This window comes from Melanerpes formicivorus, unplaced genomic scaffold (genome assembly GCF_026170545.1).
Source record: "Melanerpes formicivorus ecotype bairdi unplaced genomic scaffold, bMelFor1.0.p_v2 SCAF_63, whole genome shotgun sequence".
Lineage (NCBI taxonomy): Eukaryota > Metazoa > Chordata > Aves > Piciformes > Picidae > Melanerpes > Melanerpes formicivorus.
Window position 1 is genome coordinate 3,379,188 of NW_027142415.1, and position 25,135 is coordinate 3,404,322.

The following is a 25,135-nucleotide window of genomic DNA, read 5'->3' on the forward strand; positions in this document are numbered from 1 at the left end:
GATGTGAATATAAGTGTCCCCTGAACACAACAGCTACAAGAGCTTTTGAGGGCTGGCTAGTAGGTCCAAATCAGCAAGCCATTAGCTCCATGGACCTCCATGTGCATTTTTAATGTACCTCATTTGGATCCTTCATGTTCTAGCCAATGTTTCTGCTGCCCTGAAAATAGTTTGTGAAGCTGCTATGGCATTTTGCTCAAGATCATAAATTCTGCTTGGAGAGAAGTCTCTGAATAGATCAAGAACTCAGCTTAAGCCTTTTTAAGAGGTTGAAGGTAACGGAGGGAGTCCAAAGTGGGAACTTCACAAAGCACGCAGATAACTCTGCATGAGTCTTGCCTTAAAGTCTGTCATGACTCAGTTTGCAGCTGTGTGTGTACATTATGTTTGTATTTGCTGAATGCCTTTCTCACCGACATAATGCTATTTTAGTGTACTTTGTGAGGATGGAGATGGGGGGAAGAAGCACAACTGCCTTTTTTACTGGCTCTGAGCAACTTTCAAAATGAGAAAATACTAGTCTCCAAATATACTCATAGTGGTGTGACAAAATCCTGAACCTGCTGCAGTAAACAGAAATTGCATCCTGGCCTGCATCAGGAACAGTGTGGCCAGCAGGAGCTGTACGCTGCACTGGTTAGGCCACACCTCAAGTACTGTGTCCAGTTCTGGGCCCCTCAGTTTAGGAAGGAGGTTGACTTGCTGGAATGTGTCCAGAGAAGGGTAATTAAGTTGGTGAGGGGTTTGGAACACAAGCCCTATGAGGAGAGACTGAGGGAGCTGGGGTTGCTTAGCCTGGAGAAGAGGAGACTCAGGGGTGACCGTATTGCTCTCTACAACTACCTGAAGGGAGGTTGTAGACAGGAGAGGGTTGGTCTCTTCTCCCAGGCAGCCAGCACTAGAACAAGAGGACACAGTCTCAGACTGCACCAGGGGAGGTTTAGGCTGGATGTTATGAAGAAGCTCTACACAGAGAGAGTGATTGCCCATTGGAATGGGCTGTCTGGGGAGGTTGTGGAGTCACTGTCATTGGAGGTGTTCAGGAGGAGACGTGATGGGGTGCTTGGTTGCATGGTTTAGTTGATTAGGTGGTGTTGGATGATAGGTTGGACTTGATGATCTCAAAGGTCTCTTCCAACCTGGTTTATTCTATTCTATTACAGTAGAATCAGGATGTGATTTTTAATTATCAGTACTTACAGTGTGCTCACACAATGCTCTCCCAGTATAGAGTAGTAATTGCTTGCTGCTTCAAAAGTCTTTGCTCAATCATATCTAGGAGAGAAGAGCTCCCTTGAGCAGCTGATGTGCAATGAGAGCTCTCTTACAGAAGCGAACCAGTGTTGCCAAGGATTTCATTGATGCTGTCAGGTCAGATTTTTAAGAACTATCAAAACCCAGAGAGGTAATCAGGTTAATATTCCATCTTGCAATGGAGCTGAATGTAGCTGAGCCTCTTGGCCTGGCTTTGAGTTATAAACTGTCTTAGGAATGGTAGAGGTGAGAAAACTGCTGAGTGAGATGAATGATGTTTAGAAACTAATGAAATGAACGTTCAGAATGAAGCAAAAATCTGTGCTGCCAATTAAAAGTTTTTACTTACAAGTAATCTTTTTCCAAATGAAGTTAATCTTAAGGATGCTGAGAGGTCCTTCACAGAACATTGTGTACCAGCATCCAGTTTAATATTCTCATGAAGACAAGAGGCATGAAATCCTGACAAAGGGAGTTGCTTAAGTTGGGTTTATTTTGCTTGATTTTTTTTGTTTGTTTGGGTTTGGTTTGTTTTTGGGGGTGGTGGTGGTTTGTTTCTTTTGTTTGGGTTTTGTTGTTGTTGTTTCTTGAGGGATTTGTTTGGTGTTTTGTTTTAGGGTGGAAAACTGAGATTTTTATCCAACCTTCAGCTCAGACTTTTTGAAAAGCAGAGGAAGGAGAGCGTTTTCTGTTTAAAGTGCTTTTGTTTGCTACAAAGGCGAAAATGCACCATTGTGTTTGATCTGTTCCAATAACAGCTCTCTTCCCCAGGAAATGGAATGACTCTAAAAAAGATGTGGAATGAATGAAACTTAGACATATGTGAATACCTTCATGTTCACTAAAATGGCTCGAGTGGTTACTCAGGTGCTAAATGAAAAGGAGGACTCTAAAATATTCCAGGCTGGAAGGTTAAAATATTAATGAATCATGAGAGCTCTAAAAATATCTGGATGTTTTATTCAGGTTCTGTTAAAAGAATTGGAGGTGGAAAATCACTTTCTTTCTTGCCTTTGGTGCCTGTGGGCATATACGTAATCCTACCGTCTTCACAGAGCAACATCATATCCAATCCAGTAAAGACTCCACTTGAAGTTCTTCTTCCAAATAGTGCCTTCCATTTTGAAGATGTGACTGGAGAATTCCACAGGGTACTGGGATATGATGAGTTGGATGTGTAGTGTTGAAACTTTGGTTATTATTTTGGGTGGTTTTTTTTTGTGTGTGAGAAGCACAATAGCTGTGAGGGAACAGAGGAGTAATGTTCAGAATCTCAGTTGGAAAGAGTTGACAGCCCCTGCAGTTTTAGGCTGGATGTGAATTCACAAGCCCAGTGCAGATGAGAAGGTGCATGCAGTTGATTATAAATAGACTCTAGTTAGCTTTGAAATGCATCCATTTTATTCTGAGCTTCCAGCAAAGTCCTACCGATATGCAGCTCCAGTGAGAGCTCTAAAGTTGGTAATAAAGAGAAACTGACAGAGGTTTTATTTGGAGTATTCTGACAGCTGTGGAAGCAAAAGAAATCCATAGGTTGTTGTGGCTGGCTTTTGGTTTTTTGCTACAGACAGCCAAGTAATAGATAAAAAGCCTTTATATTCTCAGGAAACAAGTTCTTGTTCCAAGAGCAATGTGCTGTTTGTGACTGGAAAGGCTTAAGGTTCTTGAGCCCTTGTCTTCATCCTGTCCTTGCTTATGCTCAGATGCAGTAGTCCAGATGCAGTAGTCCTACATGTGCTCTGGAAGAAGCCAGGTGTTCTTTGCTTGTGATCCACTGGAGGTGAATGGCAAGACTTGTGCTTTTGCCAGCAGAGAAGAGGATATGGACCCATGAACTGATGCTCACCTGCGAACACACACTTTATGTACGGTGCTTGTCATGGCACAGCAGTAAAAGCAGTGCTATGTGCTGGTCAGCATGAATTCCTAGCCTTTATCTTGTAGAGGATGACGTGGATCCAAGGGCTAGCAGTCCCTGTTTGACTAGAGTATCTGCAGAGTAGACGATTGCAGTGTAGCCCTGTCCTGGGTTAAGCAGCAGCAGTGTCCTGTCCTAAGGACATTGCTTACTAAGGAGTAATTCTTTGTAGATCTTCCCTGCTTAGCACCTGAAGCAGAACTGCATTTCTTCAGCCTCTTTTAAAATACATATTTAATGACTGGACAGCATGTTCTTCTAATATACAGCTCAAACATGAGAGGTTTTGAATTCAGATAGTCAATTTAACTTCATTTAGAACGTCACTGAAACAGACACTCTGTGCCTTCATCAAGCATGAGAAAGGGTGATGAGTGTGTTTTGCTGATAAACAAAATCAGAGCACAGCCCTGTAGATTCTCCAAGTAATTTGATATTGCATCAGGAGACAGATGGCAATAATAAACCAGGGGAGAGCTGAGAGTCTTCAGCTTGCATCAAGAGCGTGTTGGTCTCTTAATTGCCACCAGTTTTGGACTCTATCTAACCATAAGCTATTCTTAGAGGGGACATAAAGTATTCACTTTGCATGAAGTGCAGAGAGCTTCAGCATATCCCTTTGCACAATGTATTTTCTGTGCAGAAGCTACAGTGGGTTTCCTCAGCAGCAGCGTACAAATGCTTGCATGCCCTAGGGTTTGTCTTTGCACAGACAGGAGGTAAAGTGACCATAGTATAGAGTTTCATTGCACATAGCTTGCCAAATAGAGAAGGGATCAGTTTGTGCTAATCTGGTGAGCAGCCTAGCTCCTTCAGCTACTGTGGAAGACTTTGAGGCAGTAGGTGAGTTGATGTATTCCTAAATTGACACTACATGTCAACCTCTTGTTCTCATGGACTTTCTGTAATGCTAATGTAGTTGCTTAGGTGTAAAGTAAAAACAGGCACATCTTTAATCTATAAAAAGGAAGGAATAGTTCTGTTCCTCCTAAGAATTGATGCACTGTGTGACTGAGGCTGGAAGAACTACCCACCTCTTCACAGGTTCTTTTATTGCATCTATGCTGGTACTGGAATTCCAACAGAAAATAACTAAATAAGGTTTGTGCATCAAACAGTTTGCATTTTGCAGGCATCTTAGTACTTTTGGGTGGAATTAGCAAGCACAGTGCTGCATTGATGTTAGCTCTTGGGTTCAAAGGCACTTCTACTGTTCACAATTCCTATGAGCTCAATTAAGAGCTTGTCTTGGCATCTTTCACTTGCAACACTGCTTGCTAAGATGATATAGGACTGAGCCTGGCAGTCTTTGGGTTGTCTGCATTTTCCTGGCAAGTGACTTCCCCATCTTGTGAGTTGGATGTGTGCATCAAATTGGTAGTAAGTGAACCTGGCTCTTCAAAAGCCAGTGATGCATGTTGTGTGGTGGTGGTACAAGTTCAGAGGCATGTTAGGTCACTTGGCACTGTCCAGACTGGATAGAATGTTTAGGTGGAGCCAGGATTTAGCAAGGCAGAAAGAATCCTTATGGTCCCTAATCAAGGCACTGTTGATCCCACGGTTTGATCTACATTCAACAGATGATTTTTGCTGTTGTTTTGGTTCATGTAACTTTTGCAGCACGTGTCAGAAAGATGTGATAGTGATTAGAGAAAAACTGCACTGTAATTGGAAGGGAATTGTGAAGTATGAGATTGCTTTTGGTGTCCATGGACTCTTTTTTGTCTTGAAACAACTACAGATTTTTCAGTTCTCTGTGTCCTGAAATCTCCTATCACTGGCCAATGATTAAACTTGTTAGAAGTAAACTAACATGAAGCATTATAAATCTAATATTGAACAAAACCTAGCAATAATGGTCTCTTATTTTTTCCCCTTCATTTTTGGTGCTTTCTGAGCATTTTTTCTTACTGTTTCTCTAGCTCCCAGGCACTGTGCTCCTCCAAGAAATGGGATCTCCATTCTCTCTGGCTGTTTGATTATCACTCTTTGTTCTGGTGCTTGTCTCTCTGCCTGACTCACTCCTAGCAGATCCCAGTGCTGTGAATTTTTGAAGGCACCTGCAGTCATTGTAGTTGATGAAATGTTTTGGGGCAATATCTGTTCTCCTATGCTAAACCTAGAATATTGTGTTCAGTTTTCTTATTGCAAAACACTGAGAACAAAAACATTCCTATCAGTACAAAATATTACTCCAGTCTTTACACTAAGTCATATGATCTTGAGAGCATGATTCTTATGATTACTTTCCAAAATATTCTTTTGGGCTGCATCAAGAGAAGCACAGCCACCAGGTCAAGAGAGGTGATTTTTCCCCTGTACTCCACTCTAGTAGGACACCACCTGGAGTACTGTGTCCAGTTCTGGAGACCCTATTACAAGATATGGATGTGCTAGAACATGTCCAAAGAAGCACGATCAGAAGGCTGGAGCTCCTCTCCTATGGAGACAGACTGTAAGAGGGTTGGAGCTGTTTAGTCTAGAGAAGGCTCCGAAGAGACCTTATTGTGACCTTCCAGTATCTGAAGTGGCCTACAAGAAAGCTGCTGAGGGACTTTTGAGGGTGTCAGGGAGTGGTAGGACTGGGGGAGTGGAGGAAAGCTGGGGGTGGGTAGATTCAGATTGGATGTTAGGAAGAAGCTCTTCACCATGAGGGTGGTGAGGAAGTATTTAAGGCCAGGCTGGATGGGGCTCTGAGTAACCTGATCTAGTGTGAGGTGTCCCTGCCTGTGGTGGTGGGGTTGGAACTAGATCCTTGAGGTCCCTTCTAGACCTGACAATTCTATGAAAATTAATACCCATTTTTGCTTACATTTTTCCAGTGTGACTGTTCTAGCTAGGTGGGGGTCGGTCTTTTCTCCCAGGCACCCAGCACCAGAACAAGAGGACACAGTCTCAAGCTGTACCAGGGGAGGTTTAGGCTAGAGGTGAGGAGAAAGCTCTTCACAGAAAGAGAGATTGGCCATTGGAACGTGCTGCCCAGGGAGGTGATGGAGTCACCATCACTGGGGGTGTTTAAGAAGAGGCTGGGTGGATGAAAATATGTTTTAAATATATCTGGAAACAGTACTGCTGCTGAGTGTGACATACTGTAACATCCAGGAAGAATCACAGTTTGTGTTTGCATTCATTTTTCAATGGTCTTTATTGAAATACCTGCATTTTTTGTGACAGAGTGTGAAACATCTTCTTATGGCACAGAAATCAAGGCAGAATCAGATTCTCTCTTGGTGTTTATTTTTATGTAGTCTCTATTGAGGAGAAAAAACCAACACCTTAGATTTTGGTGACAGAATATGAAACATCTTCTCCTGGCACCTTTTCAAACATCAGGTGTCTTAGGCACTTCCTGGTGCCTTCAGTGTATGCTGGGTTTGACTCACAGTGAAGAAACAGGGGGAAAAGATCTATGGATGTAGTCAAACACATCTCTGCATTTTTCAGAGGAAAAAAATCTTTTGTTAAAAGAAAAACCTTTTTTTCCTTACATTTCTGAACTTTCCTATTTAAGCCTTTCTCAAGTTTTTGCTCTGTGTGTGTTACTGTAGGATTAAGCAGGATTTGGCACACCTTTATTTTAATAGGTAACTTAAAATCCCTCCAAGAATTGCTCCTTTATCCTATTTTAACTAGCTAGGGTGCTACTCTTGCTTTAAATCGTGTGGTTTCCCTACCAAATTGAATGCTAAAGGAGGAATAGGTTCTCATGGTGCCATCCTGATTCATTATGCTGCATCTTGTAGCTCATTGTCAATAGAGAAAACTTAAAGCTGATCCTGGGGTTATGATGTCTTTTTCACATGCTCTTAAAATAGACTATCTGAATTTAAGAGCTTTTCTTTTACAGCTCAGCCCGAGCCATGTGCCTAGGAGACAAAGTACATCTCCTTAGGCTCCAAGTCAGTTTCTGACAGACCATAGCCAGACCTCCTATCATATAATTTTTTCAGCTTAATTTTTCCTGATGTTTCTCCAGATATCATGATTTCTCTCATTAACTCCTCTCCTAATGGTACCACACCACCTGAGGTGCTTCGACACTTCATTTCTACTTCAGCGAAGGATTCTGGCTCAGTGATGCAGGGCGATTCCCATTCATCACTGGCACAGTGCTGCTCCTGACTAAATCCCCCTGCTTTCTTAATGCACCAAATTAATGAAACAAATTGTGTCTCCCTCTTCACATTTCTTAGAGTGCTCAGTGACTCTTGAAACCTCTCCTTTACTTTGCGGAGCAGCAGACCTTGCTGCTTGTTACATACAGGCAAACCAGGCTGGAAGGGAGCAAGCCAGGTGCCTAAGCAGGGGCAGCAGAGGAATACACAAGAAACCTAAGACATCATCAGTGACTGGGCAGGTGGGAGATGTGATTAATGGGAGACACTTCTGGAGGAGCAGCTGAAGAACACACAAGGTACTTCAAAGTAGCTGCCTGGATTTAGGTTCCCAAATCACTCCCCAAAATTACTGCTTTGGAAAAAAAAAAAGTTAATCAAGTGTAAAAAAGGCCTCAGTCCAAAATTCCATTTTTCATTTTACTTTAGACTTTCTAGTTGTAATGGCTTCTCTAATTGCAATGCATGAAGCTTCCAAAACATATCACAGTATCACCAAGGTTGGAAGAGACCTTGAGGATCATCAACTCCAACCTGTCACCTAAGACCTCATGACTAAACCATGGCACCAAGTGCCACATCCAATCCCTTCTTCAACACCTCCAGGGATAGTGACTCCACTACCTCCCTGGGCAGCACATTCCAATGGCTAATAACTCTCTCAGTGAAGAACATTCTCCTCAACTCAAGCCTAAACTTCCCCTGGCACAGCTTGAGACTGTGTCCTCTTGTTCTGGTACTGGTTGCCTGGGAGAAGAGACCAACCTCTGCCTGTCTACAACCCCCTTAAGGTAGTTGTAGAGAGCAATGAGGTCTCCCATGAGCCTCCTATTCTCCAGGCTAAACAATCCCAGCTCCCTCAGCCTCTCCTCACTGGCCTTGTGCACATATCTGTATGTGGTCAGATCATCTGAAAAAAATCACAATAAATGTTTGAAATATGGCCAGAGAAAAGAAATTCAGGGATAGGGTATCTGCTAAGAGCCCATTAGCTCTAGCAAACATGACAGAACAACTTTTAATGGCACTGTGCAAGGATGACATGCAAATTCGTGAAGCGTTCCATGTTTTCATGTGTCCAGAGAAGGGCAACAAGGCTGGGGAGAGGCCTTGAGCACAAGCCGTATGAGGAGAGGCTGAGGGAGCTGGGATTGTTTAGCCTGGAGAAGAGGAGGCTCAGGGGTGACCTCACTGCCCTCTACAACTACCTGAAAGGTGGTTGTAGCCAGGAAGGGGTTGGTGTCTTCTCCCAGGCAACCAGCACCAGAACAAGGGGACACAGTCTCAAGCTGCACCAGGGGAAGTTTAGGCTTGAGGTGATGAGAAAGTTCTTTCCAGAGAGATTTGTTAGCCATTGGAATGTGCTGCCCAGGGAGGTGGTTGAGTCACCATTCCTGGAGGTGTTCAAGAGGGGATTGGATGTGGCACTTGGTGCCATGATCTAGTCATGAGGTCTGTGGTGACAGGTTGGACTCGATGATCCTCGAGGTCTCTTCCAACCTTGGCAATACTGTGATACTGTTCTGAATATTCTCTAGTCCTGCACTGCAGGGAGGGGAGGGTGGGTAGTAAAATACTCACACAGAATTTAAGTCTTATTCCCTCCCCCCCCTTTTCTCTCCCTTCAGCCTGAGAAGTAAAACAGCACTGAGCCATTCTTAGAGAATTTATTTCATTTTCTGCTCCTCGTACTGCTGGGCTGTTTTAATTTCCTGATAGCAGCAGAATGCAGCCACTTTGAAATTCCAGGTTTCACTTTCTTGAAATTGTAAAAGCAATTTTGTGAAGAATGTCTTTCTTCTTCTTCTTCTTCTTCACATCCACATCTTGAAGGGGGAGGAGTGAGGGAACGAATATCCACTTGTAATAATGTTGGAAGGAAAGTAAGGCTGAAATATAATTTTCCTGCAGTAAAGAAATGAAAATGAGCAGGGATGCTTAAAAAGTGCTAATGAAGAACTCTGTTGTGAGGAAGCTGCAGAGCTCAAAGAGCACCCAGGAAATTGCCACTTAATTCATATTGTGGTGAAACACATTTGGTCCTATTGGATAAAAACTTTTTTTTCATGAGCCAAAGACATCATTATTTCAACTATTGCAGAGCCTTGACTCCCACACACAGCTGCACTAATATTTGGGTTTGGACAGTGCAGGAATTAGCAGCAATGTGGCAAATATCTCCTCTTTACCCAGGACAGTTAAGAAGGGGAAGGGCCAAACCTGGTGTGTCTCAGGTGTATGAGGAAAATAGGAAAAGATTCCTTGAAGAGTCTGGTGTGCAGTGCCTGCCTTGCTCAAGCATTCATTTAAGAGCACTGTCTACCCTGATGTGTGTTGGGTTTTGGGGTTTTTTTAATCTCTTCTCCTCAGTGCAGAGATTACACAAAAACCTGAAGCCTTACTCTGCTTTCAGTAAGTTCTGTGTCAGTGAAGTGACATGTCTTTGTTAGGAAAAGTCCACTAACAACAGCAATTAGCTGATGCTTCTACACAAAGTATTTTCACATCCTAGTTTGATCTAAAGCAGCACCTGAAAGGATAGAGCAGCTAATGATAACTCTAGGTGTGTTCAAGGCATAGTCTGAATGAAAGCAGAGCTCTTGCCTCTTGGTTTCACTGGGATTCCAGGCTAAGACATTTGTTTAATTTAACAAGTGCAGTGGTACATTGCACTCGTCCCATTTAGGAAATAGATGAAGAGTTGCCTGCTGGTGGCTCAATCATTAATGACAAAGACCAGCCCATAAAAGAAACAAACACCTAAATTATTAATTGTCTGATCAGCAACTCAGTTGGGAATTCTGTTGGGTCATATATGCTGGCAGGTTGTCAGGGGAATGGGAATAACTTAACCAGCTCCCTAGATTTATTGAAAGATTAAACCTTTTCAGATATTTTTGGTGGCTAATAGCTGAGATAGATTCGCCAGTGGTTGCTGAGATGGAAAACACAGTGATGCTTTTGATTCAACAACACAGACAACATAGACAATTCAGCTTTTAATTTAGTCTTCAGATATGGATTTCTGGTTTGAGTCAAGAGAAACTTATTGCGGTTTAACCATTCTTCCCCTCCTTTGCCTTTTCTTTGTTCTCACCTTTCATTAATACCACATGAAGATTTATTTATCTTGGCAGTTTGAAAGCTCAGAAGCTCACATTAGTTTCCCAAATATAAGTCAAAATTCCAAGTGGTGCAGGTGCCACCATTTATACTTAGCATGAAGTCTACTCCTTTGCCAATCATATACCCTTCAGGAGCAGCAATGTGTACTTCCAGAGAAGGGCAGCCAAGCTGGTGAGGGGTTTGGAGCTCAAGCCTTATGAGGAGAGGCTGAGGGAGCTGGGGTTGCTTAGCCTGGAGAAGAGGAGGCTCAGGGGAGACCTTCTTGCTCTCTCCAACTCCCTGAAGGGAGGTTGTAGCCAGGTGGGGGTTGGTCTCTTCTCCCAGGCAACCAGCACCAGAACAAGAGGACACAGTCTCAAGCTGCACCAGGGGAGGTTTAGGGTGGATGTTAGGAAGAAATTCTTCCCAGAAAGAGAGATTGGCCATTGGAATGTGCTGCCCAGGGAGGTGGTGGAGTCACCATCCCTGGAGGTGTTTAGGAAGAGACTGGATGGGGTGCTTGGTGCCATGGTTTAGTTGATTAGATGGTGTTGGTTGACAGGTTGTACTTGATGATCTCAAAGGTCTTTTCCAACCTGGTAAATTCTATTTTATTCTCTACTTGCAGTTACTGTCAGTTTCCTTTTGTTCTGGATCATAAACCAACCACCTGGAAAGCCAAGGGGAGAATCATAAGAGAAAAGCTATGTTTCCCTGGGAGTTAAAGAAATATTCAGTCTATGATTTGGAGAGAGTGGGGGCTGTTGTGGTTGGCAGGAGGACCTCAGTCAAGCTGTAGTAACTTGTAAAATGGAGTCTATGGCTCTGAAATGCTGACTTTTGTGACAAGCTCATTAGAATTGATTGCTAGTCCATAGGGCTTGCCTGTTCCCCTGAGCATTTACTCACCTGGAAAACATCCTGCTGGGAGTGGGGAAAGCAACTGTTACAGGATTCTCTATTTCAAAACTTTGGCTGCTAAAATAATTAGTCCCTCTTCATCTGTTTATTCCCTGGTTCTTAGTGTGTATTCTAGCAGGTCAGCAAAACTGGGCAAAGGGTTTGCAGCCACTGAATTGTAGATGACTTGGTTACTGTAAAGGAGCAGCATTCATTTATCCCCCATCTTAGACACTTAAAGGAGACAGTATATGACCTACAGTGACTATAATCAAACACTAAAGGATCTATTATTCAGCAACTGATCTCTTGAAGTTTTTGTGCTAAATAGGAGCAATCATGAGCAATCATACCACCAAACACTGAGAAGACAGATATAATTCTCAGCTCCCTGGGTGGTCTAGATTTCCTAGGACAATGCAAGAATAACAACTGATGTGAAGCCTGGAATCAAAAAGCATGCAGTAGTCTTTGACCAGCAAAATGTGAAAGATGAGGCTTTAAAGTATGAGCTGTCATCGGGATTTTGGATTGAACCATGTGCTGTTACACAGCAGTCCTATGGTATCTGAAGCCAGGTTTTTCTGAATCATCATCACTGCAATTACAATAATTATCAAAGTAATTTTTCTCTTCCTCATTCTCTTAAGTACTGTACCAATCTGCTGTCCTCAGGGTGGATAGATAGAAATATGTTGGGAAAGTACAAACCTGGTGATGATCTTTACCATTCCAATGTGCAATAGAGAAAATTACTTATTACTCTTGAGTATTCCCAATCACTATTTCTGTTTTTCTCACCCCTTTACAGTACTAGAAATGATATGGCTTGTTATCAGCATGATACTGCTGTACTCTTAGATCTGAATACTGCCTTAACATCAGAGCCTAGCTCATTTGGTTTAACTCAGCTAGTTGTCTACACCCACTTTGTACTTAGCAGAGATGAAGTAGTACTATGCTCCATCCAACAACTCAAATACCTGCTGGCTTTGTGGGAATGCCCCTTCCTTTGGATTGATAAGAAATGGAGTCTGGACAGATGGGCAGAGTCCAACATGATGACATTCAACAAGTCCGAGTGCTGGGCGCTGCACTTTGGCCACAACAACCCCATGTAGGGCTACAGGCTGGGGTTGGAGTGGCTGGAGAGCAGCCAGGCAGAAAGGGACCTGGGGGTACTGATTGACAGCAGGCTGAACATGAGCCAGCAGTGTGCCCAGGTGGCCAAGAAGGCCAATGGCATCCTGGCCTGCATCAAGAATAGTGTGGCCAGCAGGAGCAGGGAAGTCATTGTGCCCCTGCGCTCAGCGCTGGTTAGGTCACACCTTGAGTCCTGTGTCCAGTTCTGGGCCCCTCAATTTAAGAAGGACATTGAGACTCTTGAACATGTCCAGAGAAGGGCAAGGAGACTGGGGAGAGACCTCGAGCACAGCCCTGTGAGGAGAGGCTGAGGGATCTGGGATTGTTTAGCCTGGAGAAGAGGAGTCTCAAAGGAGACCTTACTGCTGTCTACAACTATCTGAAGGGAGGTTGTAGCCAGGAGGGGGTTGATATATTCTCCCAGGCAACCAGCCCAGAACAAGGGGACACAGTCTCAAGCTGTGCCAGGGGAGGTTTAGGCTGGAAGTGAGGAGAAAGTTCTTCCCAGAGGGAGCTGTTGGCCACTGGAATGTGCTGCCCAGAGATGTGGTGGAGTCACCATCCCTGGAGATGTTCAAGAGGGGATTGGATGTGGCACTTGGTGCCATGGTTTAGTAGTCAGGAGGTCTGTGGTGACAGGTTGGACTTGATGATCTTTGAGGTCTTTTCTAACCTTGGTGATTCTATGATTCAGATACCTCTGATGTTTAAAGCTGTACCTAGGCAGATGAAATGCACTGAACTGACAAAGGATAATTAAAATTACAGCTTGTATTTGGATATGGAAATAAACCTTTTCTCAATTAGACTTTCTTAGATGCTGAAGCATTTCCCAGCTGGTTTAAGAGCCTTGAATAAAAATCATTCTCCGAGTGGCAGAGCAGTATTTTGGGTGACAGAAATTTCCTTTGTGCCTTTCACAAGCTATCCAGCACTGTGTATTTTTGTGGCTACAAACAAAACTATGCTGTGCAAGAAAATGTCTGTCAGAATTAGTTCCATTAGAACTTTCTCTTCTAGGGGGAAAAAACAAAGAGCTTTATTATTTTCTTACATATATGTTGAAATAACTCTACCTGGACTAGCAAGACAACAAAACAAATCTCCAGCTCCTCTTGCTTATGTTTTTGTTTGGTTCTTTTACAAGCAAACCTTTTACAGTTGTAACAGTAAAATAAAACTCTTTACATTGCCTGTTAGTAAAAGGAGGAAACAAAACTATACCCAGTAGTATTCAGCATCATCAAATCCATTTCTCCTCTATTTCATAGTGGTTTTTTAACTGCTAATGAAAGCATTATAAAGATGGGCTTCTGAAGGGGGGAAAAAAGCTTTCTCACCCTCCTCCCCTTATATTCTCTCTGCCATCCAGTTATGGTTCAGAAACAACCATTTTGCTCTTTGGGACTAAATTCATTTGATGCGCTATCAAAGAGCATTCAAATTATCAAAGACTCGTTCTTGCCCTGGAATATGGGCTTGAATTGAGAGCACTGCTCTGCTGGCATTTCATGGGTAGCCTGAAAATATCAGGCTGGAAACTGCAGATGAAATTACTCAAAGTTTCTGCTTGAAGGTGATTATCTGTTTTCCCCTCCTACCATGTATTAAAGTATTATTTCCCTGTGGGTTGTTTTCCCTCTTATCTAGTCAAAAGCTTCTTTTTTTTTTTCCCCTTTTTTTTATTCTCTTTAGTGATCACTTAAACTGGGGGCACTGAAGCTTTCACAGCTGAAGAGCTACTTTAATATCAAACATAGAGTAAGCTATAAAAGCCTTACAATAGAGCCTCAAAGAAGAATGCAAATATATTTATTAGGGAATCTTAGTCAGAACTCTTATGGCAAGTGAAGATCAGATTCTTACATGAGATTTGGAGGTGTTTTTCTAAGTTCTACTGTCATTAAAATAGGACATGGTGCTGGAATGTGTCCAGAGAAGGGCCACGAGGATGAGCAGAGGGCTGGAGCACCTCTCCTATGAGGACAGACTGAAGGAGTTGGGGCTGTTCAGTCTGGAGAAGAGAAGGCTCCGAGGTGACCTAATTGTGGCCTTCCAGTATCTGAAGGGGGCCTACAGGAAGGCTGGGGAGGGACTTCTCAGGATCTCAGGTAGTGATAGGACTAGGGGGAATGGAATGAAGCTGGAGGTGGGGAGATTCAGGTTGGACGTGAGGAGGAGGTTCTTCCCCATGAGAGTGGTGAAGCCCTGGAATGGGTTGTCCAGGGAGGTGGTCGAGGCCCCATCCCTGGAGGTGTTGAAGAGCAGGCTGGATGAGGCTCTGGCCAGGCTGATCTAGTGTGGGGTGTCCCTGCCCATGGCAGGGGGGTTGGAACTAGATGATCCTTGTGGTCCCGTCCAACCCTGACTGGTACTATGATACTATGATATCAGCCTGTAACTCTGATTTCTGAAGCAGTCTGGATGAAAGAGAAGAGGAGCTGGACTGTAAATGTATGTGAGAACAATGAGGTCATCAACTTTTCATGTTGCTCTCAAATCCTTGTGACCATGTACCCCCTCAAGTTTTCCATGATCTGCAGATGTATTCCTGAGCAACTAGTGTGCTACTCCTTGCAATATGTAATACTTCAGCATGTTTCCAGTAGCACCTCAATGTTAAAATGCTAATAGAATAAACCAGGTTGGAAGAGACCTTCAAGATCATCGTGTCCAACCTATCATCCAACACCACCTAATCAACTAAACCATGGCACCAAGCACTCTATTAAGTCTCCTCCTGAACACCTCCAGTGATGGTGACTCCGCCACCTCCCCAGGCAGCCCATTCCAATGGGCAATCACTCTCTCTGTGAAAGACTTCTTCCTAACCTCCAGCCTAAACCTCCCCTGGCACAGCTTGAGACTGTGTCCTCTTGTTCTGGTACTGGTTGCCTGGGAGAAGAGACCAACCCCCACCTGGCTACAACCTCCCTTCAGGGATTTGCAGACATCAATGAGGTCTCCCCTGAGTCTCCTCTTCTCCAGGCTAAACAACCCCAGCTCCCTCAGCCTCTCCTCACAGGGCTGTGCTCCAGACCCCTCCCCAGCCTTGTTGCCCTTCTCTGGACACCTTCAAGTCTCTCAGTGTCCTTCTTAAACTGAGGGGCCCAGAACTGGACACAGGACTCAAGGTGTGGCCTAACCAGTGCTGAGTACAGGGGCACAATGACTTCCCTGCTCCTGCTGGCCACACTGTTCCTGATGCAGGCCAGGATGCCATTGGCTTTTTTGGCCACCTGGGCACACTGCTGGCTCGTGTTTGGCAGAATGAGTAGGGTAGCACCACTCTTCTAATGGTGAGAAAGGGAATGATGCTGTTATTTCACAGCTCAAACTGAGTCAGCAGCAGCCAGAAGATTTCAGGGGAAAGCAGTGGTTTCTGGCAAATATTTGGATTAAAGGGACCCTTGGTGCCTTGATCTGTGTGCTTACTGCAGAAAAGGCTCCCGAGAGCTTTTCTGGTTCGTGTACAACCACTGAAAATTATTTTTATTTCTATTTCATGCTGCCTATGCAAAATAGAGACATAGGAGCTTCACCAGTGTTATGAGTTATAATTTCCATATTTATAGATTAAACTCAATAATTAGGTATTTATATAATCTACAGTAATTAATTTTGTCTGCCTAGAGTTGTAAAATATTCACACTTGATGTATTTAACATCTTTTTTTTTCCTTGTGACTAATTAGTGAAGAGACAATATTCACTTATTCCAGTTCTGTGCAGGGAAGTGACATGATGGTAAAATGGTCATTCATCATTAATATGTATAGATGAGGAGGCAGCTTCATTTTATAATCCTTTCAAATTACATATTACATTATATTAATAACATGTTCTGCTGGTCTTTTTTGCAGCTCTTTTTCTGCAGTTAGGAGACATCCCAGTTTGCAGCCCATACCCCCCTTGATCCTTGGCACTCAGTGAATGCTGCTCTTACTGCAACTAATTTAGAGTGTTAAAGGGAAGAACTTCTGCCATCATTTCTTTAACTATGTTCAAGGACAAATATATGAATAAAATTGTACTCTGATGGCTTTCTATGCTGACTCCTATGGAAGTGACTTGTTCCTCGCATCAAAATTTGGAAGGCTTCTTCTGCATGAGTTCTTAGCTGCAATGTAGTGTGGCAAGCAGAAGCAGGGAAGACATTGTGCCCCTGTACTCAGCGCTAGTTAGGCCACACCTTGAGTCTTGTGTCCATTTCTGGGCTCCTCAGTTTAAGAAGGACATTGATACACTTTAACATGTCCACAGAAAGGCAACGAGGCTGGCGAGAGGCCTTGAGCACAAACCCTATGAGGAGAGGCTGAGGGAGCTGGGGTTGCTTAGCCTGGGGAAGAGGAGACTTAGGGGAGACCTTCTTGCTGTCTGCAACTATTTGAAGGGAGGTCGTAGCCAGGAGGTGGTTGGTCTCTTCTCCCAGGCAACCAGCACCGGAGCAAGAGGACACAGTCTCAAGCTGTGCCAGGGGAAGTTTAGGCTGGAGATGACAAGAAAGTTCTTCACTGAGAGAGTTGTTAGCCATTGGAATGTGCTGCCCAGAGAGGTGGTGGAATCACCATCCCTGGAGGTGTTCAAGAGGGGATTTTACATGGCACTTGGTGATCCAACCTTGGTGATTCTGTGATTCTGTGAATGTATGTCTGGGGTCAATAGTAGGAATTATTTGGACTGTGGCCTCTAATTTATTGCCTTTTTTACAGTTTTAGTTGTGGGGCTTTGCACTTCATTGCAGAGAAAATGCTATAATGTATTAGTTACAGTCTTTGAGAAAGATTTTGAGTTCCAGTGCGAAAAAGGATTTCCACTCTTGACTTAAGTGACTTGTTTTCTGTTGTTTTCATGTGCTTCCTGAAATAGTGTGGCCACCAGGAGTGAGGAAGGGATTGTCCTCACGTACTCAGCACTGGTGAAGCCACACCTGTAGTACTGGGCTCAGTTTTGGGCCCCTCACTGCAAGAAGGACATTTAGATGCTGGAATGTGTCCAGAGAAGGGCAATGAAGCTGCTGAAGGGTTTGTAGGACAGCTTTTGTGAGTAGCAGCTGAGGGATCTGGGGTTGTATAGTCTGGAGAAGAGGAGGGTGAGTATTTATAGGCATCCCCTCGTGGTCTGCTCTTCTCCAGGCTTAACAGCCCCATCTGTCTCAGCTTTTCCTTGTGAAAGAGGTGCTCCAGTCCTTAATCATCCTCATGGCCCTTCATTGGACTCTCTAGCAGTTTTCTTTCTCTTTTGACCTGAGGAACCCCTAACTGATTGCAATACTTTGAGTGTGGCCTCATTGGGGCAGAGTAGAGGGGGAGGTGACCCTTTCTCAACCTGCTGGACACACTTTTAATGCATCCCAGGATGCCATTTGCCTTATTGGCCAGAATGGCACTTCAGTGGCGCATAATGAACTTGCCCACCAGTTACACAGTTTAAGAGGAGACTGGATGAGGCACTTGGTGCCATGGTTTAATTGATAAGATGGTGTTGGGTGATAGGTTGGACTTGATGGTCTCAAAGATCTTTTCCAACCTAGTTAATTCTATTCTATTCTACACTCCTAGGTCTTTCTACACAGAGCTGCTTTCCAGCAGACCAGCCCCTCACCTGTATTGGTGTGTGGGTTTATTTGTCCAAAGTGGGAGGACTCTACCTTTGCGCTTGTTGAACTTCCTCTGTTGCTACCACTCAGGAAGCTTCATATATCTGTAATTAGCTAAACAATGACAAAGTGGAGTCAAAAAGTGACATACTTGATTTCCCATGCCATGCAAACTGAAAGTACTATTTTAGAGCTTAGGACCAGAATTCATGGCTTCAATAAATGGCAAAGCACTAGCCTGTGGAGTTCTGTTCCACAGAAAGCTGGGTTGGTTTGTGATGGTGGTTGGTAGTGCTGAGATGGACTCGTGGGAAATCTACTGCTAATGGCCTATTGCAAGCTTGTCAGAAAGATTAACTAATACTGGCAACAAAATTCATTCTTTGGGTTGAGTCTGTTTGAACACTTATGAAATGAATCAATTTCCACTTTTTCTTATCATACATGTTTGCCCTTGTCTGAACAATTGTTGAAAAACCTCAGGCACAAGAGCTTAATTCTTCAGTGATAGAAAACAGGGATGGTAACCTAGTAACCTTTGTCTTGTTCAGAGGCTTAAAAATGAGGCTAAGTGGTTCTTTCATGGTGGTAGTGATTATAGACTTTCAGCTTATTCTTTTTAAATTACATTTAACTCACTTTTTAAAAAATCAGAAATGATATAATGCAGCTTTCAAAAGGACTAAACCAAGACCTGGGTTGCTCTAGTTAAATCCTCCTCTCTTGTTGCCTGCTCCCTCCCTCTCCCCATACTCAAGTGGTATATAAAATTAATGTTAGCATTGTCATGAGAATGCAGCATGTGCTTGTGTCTTGTCTGTGCATCTCATTGCAAGTGTGATAGATGACAGCAAAATCCAGGCAGCGAGTGCTCTTGTTTCTATGAGCAGCTGATACAGACAGAACATGGAATAATAGTGTTGCTTCCTTCCTCAGATATTTAATCCTTGTAGGAAAAAAAAACCCAAGCCAAAACAAAGCATGGGTTTTCTAGGAACTCTTTAGCAGAGCTTGGAGTCTTAGCCAAATCTGATCCGTGAAAGCCATCCCTGCTGTCTTGAGCTTAAATAGCTACACAATCTTTCATCAAGCACTAGCTAACTTTGGAAGCAGTGTCTAACTTTTATTGCTAATGCTTTTCAGTATGTAGAGCTGAAAGTACAAATCCTTGCTGTTCCTTGTCTACCAAAAAAATGATCTGCTGAAGGTGGAATTCCTGTAGTAAGGCAATGCTTTTAGGAAGCGTAACCAGGGAAAAATTGCATCTTAACATGATTCTCTGGGGAAACATCTGCTTCTAGGGAAAGAGAGAAAAATCTTCCAAAAGTTGCCTACTTAGTGATCAGCAGGGCCAGGGAAGAGATTGTACTCAGCACTGGTGAGGCCACACCTGGTGCACTGGGTTCAGTTTTGGACACCTCACCACAAGAAAGGCATTGAGGTGCTGGAGAAAATCTAGAGGAAGGTAACAAAGCTGGTGAAGGGTCTGGAGAACAAGGCTGGTGAGGAACAGCTGAGGGAGCTGGGGTTGTTTAGTCTGGAGAAAAGGAGGCTGAGGGGAGACCTTTTGGGTTTCTACAATTACCTTGAAAGGAGGTTGTAGTGAGGTGGGTGTTGGTCTCCTCTGCAAAGTATCAAATGATAGGAGGAGCGGAAAAAGCCTCAAGTTGCACCAGAGAAGGTTTTGGCTGGCTATTGGAAGAAACTTCTTTACTGAATGGGTTTTCAGACACTGGAGCAGGCTGCCCGGAGAGGTGGTAAAATCCCCATCCCTGTAGGTGTTTCAAAGAGGCACAGATGTGGTGCTGAGGGACAGTTTAGCACCAGTCTTAGTGGAGTTAGAGAATGGTTTGACTCAATGATCTTAAAGGCCTTTTCCAAATGAAACAATTCTATGATCTAGTGTTATATTGGAAGAGTTTGAGAGAGAAGAAGGGAACATGAGAATAGGAAAACGCATTTGAATGCTTGAGTTTGGGTGGTTTTCCCACTTGAACTCTTCCTTGCTGGACATCAGATTCTCTCTTTGAAGGGTATTTTATATTTTCATTACTAAATGACTGAGCAGCATTATTATGACTGAGCAACATTATTATTAACAGCATAAATAGAAGAATTAATCTGCTGAAGTGTAGCAAATAATGTTCTCCTTTGAGTTGGTGAAGGCTTACAAGTAGAGATCATGAGTTTGTAACAAATAAATAGAAGAAACTCTTCATAAATTTATATATATATATATATTTAATTATTACTTTTATAATTTACTTTTATTTTTATTTATGGCATGTTTTGCCCACTCAAGCATTATCTATTTTATCCAGAAATTCTGGCAGGTCACCTCTCTCTTCTCCCCCCTACTCTGTTGTGTTAGTTACATTAGAAATGTTACTTTTGCAGCAGTGGTAAAGCACTAAGATTAATGGATCTTCATTACCATGTAATTCTAAAAGTGATTAGATAATTCTAAGGCAACTTTATAGCACAGTCAAAATAATTCTAATTTATATGTGTGCCCATAAATTGGCTGGGGAAAGTCTCTGCTTGTAGGTAAATAACTTGCTGCTTTTTTTTATGCTTGAATGAATAATATAAGCCTCTGTGGAAGTGAATAAAATCAAACAAAGACATTCCCAAGCACTCTGAAAATAGGGAGCAAAAGGAATTCATCTGCTGTGGGTTCTGAAGAGGATAACTGTGGAGAGAAGTAGCCCTGGAATGGGTTGTCCGGGGAGGTGGTTGAGGCCCCATCCCTGGAGGTGATTAAGACCAGGCTGGAGGAGGCTCTGGCCAGCCTGATCTAGTGTGAGGTGTCCCTGCCCATGGCAGAGGGGTTGGAATTAGATGATCCTTGTGGTCCCTTCCAACCCTGACTGATACTATGATCAGTACCCTGATTTTACTTGAGTGTTAGAAAACCTAGCAGAGCCTTAAGTGCCTGGTCACTAGAATCATTCAGTTTCAAGCATTGTGACTTTTCATTTATGGAAAGTACAGAGTCTGAAGAATTTATTTGTCCTCTTCCCCTCCTGGAACACGACTCTGAAATCTTGATGAAACAATGTTTTGTGCTACAGTAGTCCAACACTGAACCACAGTAATGTGAATTACTGCAGATGGATCTAGTGTTATAACAGTAGCTCTACCAGGCAGAGACTCCAACTTCTATATGTTATACAAGGCTGGTAAATTTTCAGACAGCTTTACATTTCACTGATCTCAGCCGCCTTCTGCTTGTTTGTTTGTTTATAGCTCAGTCAATAATAGAGGCAAATAGGTCAAAGCTATTAGGCAGCCTTTGTCTCCTTAAAATAAAGCAAACAACTCACTACACCAAACCCACAAGCCTAAAACCCCTCTTAAAATTGTAGCTTTATATTTTTTTTTAAACTAGCAATTATTATCTTCTAGCTCTTCAATGCAAATTAGACATCTGACTAGATGTAGATTTAATAACATCCTGGGCATTAAAAGTACTCTTGGAATGACCTGAGACCAATTATGTAAAAGGAAAGCCACAATCTCACTTTCCAGCTTCTTCAAAGCTCTGAGCCTGAAACAACTTCTGGCAAATAGGTGGGAAACAAACATACTTGAGGGTATTTTGGTGAGGGTTGATTTTATTTAGTTAGTTGTTAATGTACTCAATAATTCTGTGGTATTGGGCAAGTGTTTGTGAACTGACCAAGTTTTAGGAGACTGGGAGGATAATGCTGGTGATTAATGTGCTTTGTGTGTTGCAAATCTCCATGCCCTCATCCAGGCTGGTGATGGTGATAAAGATGTTGAACAAGACTGGACTCAGTCATGATCCCTGGGGAGCACCAAGAGCTAAAAGACCTCCAGCTGGATGCTACACCACTGGTCACAACCCTCTGAGCTGTGTCTTTCAAGTGAGGTCTGCTCTCAGCCTCACTCTCCACACTTTCTAAACATCCCAAAGAAGATGCTACAGCATCATTGATCATTGCAGCATCAAAGATGCTACAGCAGGCAGTATCAAAGCCTGGCTGAAGACACCACCTGCTGTTCTCCCATTATCCACCCAGCCAACGCTGCCACCAGAGAAGGTTTCCAGCTGGGTCAAGCAGGACCTCCCCTTCTCACTTCTTTTTAGGCCTAGGGGAAAACCAACAACTCTAAAGCAGTTCTTTATGGCAGGTTCTTCTTGTGAGTATAAGAATATTTTTCAGAAGGAATCATTTAATTATTAATTCATCAGAAGGAAAAATTAAGGAAAGCTATTTCTGGGTAAGGCATTGATGATGATTTATTCTAATGATTGTTTCTCACGTTTGAGTCATGTTCAGAAGGGATGATGGTTAGATTTATGGAGGTCTACACCAGATGTCATTTCCACATGTATGTAGTAGAATTACTGATTGTTTTGTATTTTAAGAATACATTGAATCTGCTGAGCTAAATGGAAATATAGCAATGATTAAGAAAAGAATATGAAATATATAACAAATACGTGCTATTCTACCCTCTGTTTCGAAGTAGCTCATTGTTGAGCATCATCTTGTCAGAGGACAGTCTCAAGCTGTGCCAGGGGAAGTTTAGGCTGGAGGTGAGGGGAAAGTTCTTTCCAGATGGAGTGTTGTTAGCCATTGGAATGTGCTGCCCAGGGAGGTGGTGGAGTTGCCATCCCTGGAGGTGTTCAAGAGGGGACTGGACGTGGCACTTGGTGCCATGGTTTAGTAGTCATGAGGTGTTGGGTGAAAGGTTGGACTTGATGATCTTTGAGGTCTTTTCCAACCTTGTTGATTCTATGATTCTGTGAGGTCTCTTCCAACCTTAGTGATACTGAATACTGACTATCTCACAAGCTTAGCTGCTGTCAGTCCTTGGACTGTACATTCATAATATTCAGGTGAAAATGAATAACAAAACTTTTCAAATGATGTATTTTAAGTTAATTCTACACTTCAGTAGAAGTGATAAAGCAGGTTTGTATTCATATAGGTAGCAGCTGCTGAGATGGGCTTCTTGGGTATTAACATAAATTAGGTCTGAGTAATGTAGTGAAGGCATAAGACCCCCAGCTGGGTGCAGAGCTGCTCTGATCAGAAATGGGAACAGGTGATTTCCAAGACTTTAAAATCTGAAGCAGAGAATAATTTATTCCGCTGGCAAATTTCTGCGAGCTGCTGTGTTGAAAGAATCTTTGTGGGGGCGTCAAGTGGAGGGGATCAAGCTCTTTTCAGTGGTGCACACTAATAAGACAAGGAGCAATAGGGACAAGGTAGAACATAAAAGATTTCACCTCATCAGGAGAAGAAGCTTTTTTACAGAGAATGTGACGGGGCACTGGAACAGGCTGCCCGGAGATGTTGTGGAGCTTCCTTCTCTGGAGACTTTCCAAACCCACCTGTATGCATTCCTGTGTGGACTACCCTAAGTCATCCTGCTTTGGCAGGGGGCTTCAATTCAATCTCTGGAGGTTTCTTTCCAACCTCTAATGCACTAGTGTGCTCAGGGAGGTGGTGGAGTCACCATCACTGAAGGTGTTTAGGAAGAGACTGGATGGGGTGCTTGGTGCCATGGTTTAGTTGATTAGATGGTGTTGGGTGATAGGCTGGACTCGATGATCTCGAACGTCTTTTCCAACCTGGTTAGTTCTGTTCTATTCACTGTGACAGATGTCTCTGATAACAGCAATGCCAGCAAGAGGTGTAATTGTGCCTGTAGAGGAACTCTTTCTGAAACAGCCAGCTAATACTTGCCTGTGCTTTAGTCAGTGACAATATTTCCACTGGCTTCAGTGGTTTCTGAACGTAGCCCTTTTCATCTGCTGTGGAGTAACTTCCAGTTTTCCTAATTATCTTAACTTTCATTTTTGGATGAGCAGTTCACCTTGGCCCTCCTGAACTCATGGGTTTGTTATGGATCACATTATCATTTCTTGTCACGTACCTCACCTGCTGGAAAAGGTAAAGGTCTTTTAGGATGAGTAAGATGAAATGTCCATCCAACCTACTGTATGGGCATAAATCACCTATCCTCAGGCATCTGCAACATTTCCAACCTTAATTATTTCTCTTTGTCTGATTATGGTATGTTAAAATAATGTCTTTGGTGTTTCTCAGCTTGCATCTTTTAATGTGCCACATAGAAGTGTAGACTTAAATATTGAAAAGCTTACCTAGCCTCTTCTTTGAAGTTCAACTGTGTAGTCAGCAGATCCATATGGATTCTTATGAAGAACACCGATAGTAATTCGTGTGGAATAAGTTCAGTTTGCCTTGCCTTCAGAATGTGTATTGGATTGAGAAGGCAGAACATCTGTAAATGTAGAATAAGCCATTTGTATGTGTTAGCAATTCATACAGAAAACATTTGTGGTCACTTTCTCAGACAGCTTTTGTTCCCACAGTCCCTTGGCTTATTCCATTTCATGAGGCTTATTACATCCCATGGTCAGGGCTGTTACCCAGCCCTGGCAAAAAGCACATTAGTAGTCCCCTTGCCTTCACCTGGGGGAACCTGCCTTCTCCAGCTATTGTACCCTTAGAGTTGGGAGTGCTCTCTGCTTGTGTCGGGGTGAAAGAAAGATCAGAGGGATTCCACTGCTTGTGATATTTAAATCTATTGAAGACAAAACACAGTGCAGAGGGCACTTTTCCTTTTGTGCGTGTGTGTTTTCCTGCTTGGAGTATGCTAAACCTAAACTAGGCAAATAATAACTGTGTATCATTAATCATTAATAGGCTAGTAGCAAAGCACAGGATCAACTTAATCCTTTTGGACTTTGACGAGTGCACACTGCCACTTTAAATAATGGCATAAAAGGCATCATTGCTACCCAGTATGGATTTACCATAGTAAATGAGCTTGAGTTACTGTATATATTTTGCTCTCCATACCCTGTTATCAATAACAATCCTCAGGCCTCACAAAGGGCAACATGAGCAGGAAAAGAATAATTGCCCTTCTGCATGGAGCCAGTTTATTGATGAGGTGGACAGAAGTAATATTTTTAGCCTGCTGGGTGTCCATCTGTAAGCAGTTTCCTGGAGCTGCCACTTCTCCTTTCTCTGGAAACTGTTATGGCTTTGTCTGCCCAAGGAAAATAATGAGATCCATCTATCAAAGGGAGAACAAA

The 25,135-nt window shown here is 43.0% G+C and overlaps 1 protein-coding gene across 2 annotated transcripts in view; it reads left to right on the forward strand.

Moving 5' to 3' along the window:
* Positions 1 to 25,135, forward strand: part of NKAIN2 (sodium/potassium transporting ATPase interacting 2) — a 626,732-nt gene that overhangs the window by 110,029 nt on the left and 491,568 nt on the right. The gene's annotated exons all lie outside the window — the stretch shown is intronic.